Raw genomic sequence first — 3551 nt, 5'->3', positions numbered from 1 at the left:
AGGATAACTTGGACTTCCTTACAGCATGTTGGCTAGGTTCCAAAGGAGAGCATTTCAAGAGCGAAACAGAAGCTGCCAGGGCTCTCATGGCCTAAGTCTGGAACCGGCACAGCACCAGTTCCACCACATTCGATTAGCCAAGCAAGTCACAAGCCTGTCCAGATTCACTATAGGAAGGGACTAGAGACAAGCATGCAAATTCTAGGAGGTATAGGTTACTGGGGATCATCAATGTAGCTTTCATGAGGAATATTAGTTTGTCCTCAAGTTGGCTTCAGTTCACAGCAAGCCCATGTATGTCAGAACAGAGCTGTGCTCCATAGGGTTTTCCATGGCTGATTTTGTTGGTTGAGTGGACTCAACCTTCCAATGTTTTGGTTAACAGTGGAGTGCTGAATGGTTTGTGCTCCTGACTCCTAAAAAATTCCCAGTGTTTTTATTCTTGACCCCGGATAATATTTCTCATTTGTGAAACTATGGCCACAAATGTTACAAGGAGTGTTGTTGGGTTCCTGCCCAGTGCGGGGCTCTGGGGACAAGAAGATGAATGAGGCATCGTGCATAAGGGAGAAGGCAGGTAAACAAGTATAGCAACATAGAGAGTAAGTGGAGGGAGTGTGAACTTGAGCAACTTTCTAGAAAAATCATTTGGCAATATGTATTAAGAACTTCACAATGTTTATATCTCTTGACCCAATTATTCTACTCCTGGGAATCTAACTTAAGGCCTTAATCAGAAATGAGGAAAATAAATTGTTTATTGTAAGATTAATTAGAACTTGGAAGTAACACAAACATTCAAAAAGAGAGAACTAGTTAAGTGAACTATGTCACAGTATCAAAAATGGATGCTACAAAGAATTTTTGGAAAAAGCTTTTTAAATAGCAACTGAAAAAAATACAAAACAGAATTGAGGAGATAGGATTTCAGTTCCACCAAGGAAAAAAATCTTAAAATTATTCTAAGAGAAGAAATTTACCAAAACACCAACAGAGATCACATTTGGATAGTGGGTAATTTTATGGGTGATTAAAAATGTAATTTTTTTGTTTTCCAACCATAACATTTTTTTTTTCTTCAGTCTCATCTTTTATAGCCTAGTTCAAAAGGAACATCCTTCATCAAGACTTTTTTTTTCTCTTTTTCTTTTTTATTGTTGTAAACATATAAATAACACAGTTGGCCAAGTCAACATTTGTCACGTGCACAGTTCAGGGACACCAATTACATCAGTCATGTTGTGCAACTGTTACCAATATCCATTGTCAAATTTCCCACAAATAAAAACTCAGTGCTTTCTAAACAATGACTCCCTTCCTCAAAAATGACATGGAAGCAGTGTCTGACCTCTTCTAGCTTCAGAAGAGGGAAGAAGAAGACTCACTCACCCAAGACCTATTCCTGTAAGGCAGAAGTCAGCCGTGTCTCCATCCTTCTAACTTCTTTACCCTACTCTAATACCACCATCCCTCCTATGGCACTGTACCTCTGCTGGGTTTGACAGTCCATTTTAATGGCCACACAGAGCTCAGATAATACTCATGAATATGGGGCCTATTGGAGAAGTTAACAGAGAATAATTCACAATCAGCAGCGACTCTGGATACAGTAGTTTTCCAGTCAGGAACATTTCTTTTCTGTCGTACTATAGTATAGGCATACCTCGCTCTCATCTGCCAGAATATATTGAATATTGAAACATGATGAAAAGCACCAGAATAGTGTCAGATACAGTGCTGGACGATGAGCCTCTCAGGTTCACAAGGCACTCAAAGTACAACTAGGGAAGAACTGCCTCCTCAAAGTAGGGTTTATCATGATGATGCAAATAGAGTAGAGCCTCTGGGACCTTCATTAGCTGATGGAACACAACTCAAAATGAAAAGCAACAGCTTTAAACACCACACTTTAATCAGAACATGGAATGTATGAAGTATGAATCTAGGAAAATTGGAAATTATAAAAAATGAAGTGGAATGCATAAATATTGCTATCCTAGGCATTACTGAGCTAAAATGGACTGGTATTAGCCATTTTTATTCACTTGATTTACTCTGTTGAGAATAACAAATTAAAGAGGAATGACAACATATTCATCCTCAAATAGGAAATACTAAGATCTGTCTTGAAGTACAACACTGTCTGTGATAGGAAAATGTCCACAAGCTCACAAGAAAAACCAGTTAATACCCACATTGTTCCAATTTACGCACCAACCACCAAAGCCAGTGATGATGAAATTGAAGAATTACCATCTTCTTCAGTCTGAATTTGGTCAAACATGCAATCAAGATGTTTTGATAAGTACTGGTGATTGGAATGTAACGGTTGGAAACAAAGAGGACCTTGGTGATAGAAAAGATGCTGGAGATTGCATGATAGAATTTTGCAAGACCAATGACTTCTTCATTGCAAATATCTTTTTTAAACAACATAAAAGAAGACTATACACATGGACCTCACCAGTTGGAATACACAGAAATCAATTTGACTGCATCTGTGCAAAGAGAAGGTGGGAAAGTTCCATATCATCAGCCCAAACATGGCCAGTGGCAGACTGTGGAACACACCACCAATTGCTCATATGCAAGTTCAGGCTGAAATTGAAGAAAATTAAAACAAGTCCACGAGAGCCAAAATACGACCTTGAACATATCCCATTTGAATTTAGAGATTATCTCAATAACAGATTTGATGCATAGGCTGTAAAGATCGAAGACCAAAAGAGTTGTGAAATGACATCAAGAACATCATACAGGAAGAAAGCAGAAGGTCATTAAGACAAGAAAACGGGAAAAAAACAAAATGGATGTCAGAAGAGACTCTGAAACTTGCTCTCCAGTGTAGAGATGCTAAAGCAAATAGAAGCGAGGAGGTAAAAGAGTTGAATAGAGTACTGGTTTGTGTGGCAGCAGCGGCGGCAGCGTCTCCATGAGGCGCGTGGAGCCATGAAGTCAGCATCCACCAAGGTCGGCGAGATCTTCTCTGCGGCTGGCCTAACCTTCACAAAACTTGGGGAGCTGATGATGCAACTGCATCTCATGGCTGACCCTTCTCCTGCGGGGACTCAGATAAAGGCCACAGTGAAGCACAAGGTATATGAAGACTCTGGTATCCCCCTTCCAGCTGAGTCACCCAAGAAAGGGCCCAAGAAGTTGGCATCTGGTGTTTTGTCACCTCCTCTAGCAGCCCCTCCACCCAGCAGCTCCATTGTCCCTGAGGCCAGGGGACCCCCCAAAAAGAAACAGAAGGCTGGTGTGACTCTGAGTGCTCTGAACGACTCCAATGCCAGCAGTGACCTAGTGGATGTTGAAGGACTAGGAGAAACTCCGCCAGCCAAGAAACTCAACTTCCACCAGGATAGCCTGACCCTGGATTCTGGCCTTCTCATGACCTCTGCTGACCCTCCGCTACTCTCCCACTGAGCCTTCTCCTCTGACCCCTCCCATTGTTCACTATAGACTTATAGATTGTCTGGAACTCATACTGAGGCCTGCACTAGGGAAGGTCAAAGGCTCCTGGCCCGGGAGGGTCCACTTTGCTGTCCCTG

General features: G+C 41.5%; 1 pseudogene; it reads left to right on the top strand.

The window, feature by feature from the left end:
• The first annotated feature begins 2949 nt into the window (after positions 1–2949).
• Positions 2950–3426, top strand: LOC102823336 (annotated as a pseudogene).
• The last annotated feature ends 125 nt before the right edge of the window (positions 3427–3551 follow it).

This window comes from Chrysochloris asiatica, unplaced genomic scaffold (genome assembly GCF_000296735.1).
Source record: "Chrysochloris asiatica unplaced genomic scaffold, ChrAsi1.0 scaffold00058, whole genome shotgun sequence".
Classification (NCBI taxonomy): domain Eukaryota; kingdom Metazoa; phylum Chordata; class Mammalia; order Afrosoricida; family Chrysochloridae; genus Chrysochloris; species Chrysochloris asiatica.
Note: the sequence above shows the minus strand (reverse complement) of the source record. Positions and strands in the feature narration are given on the sequence as shown.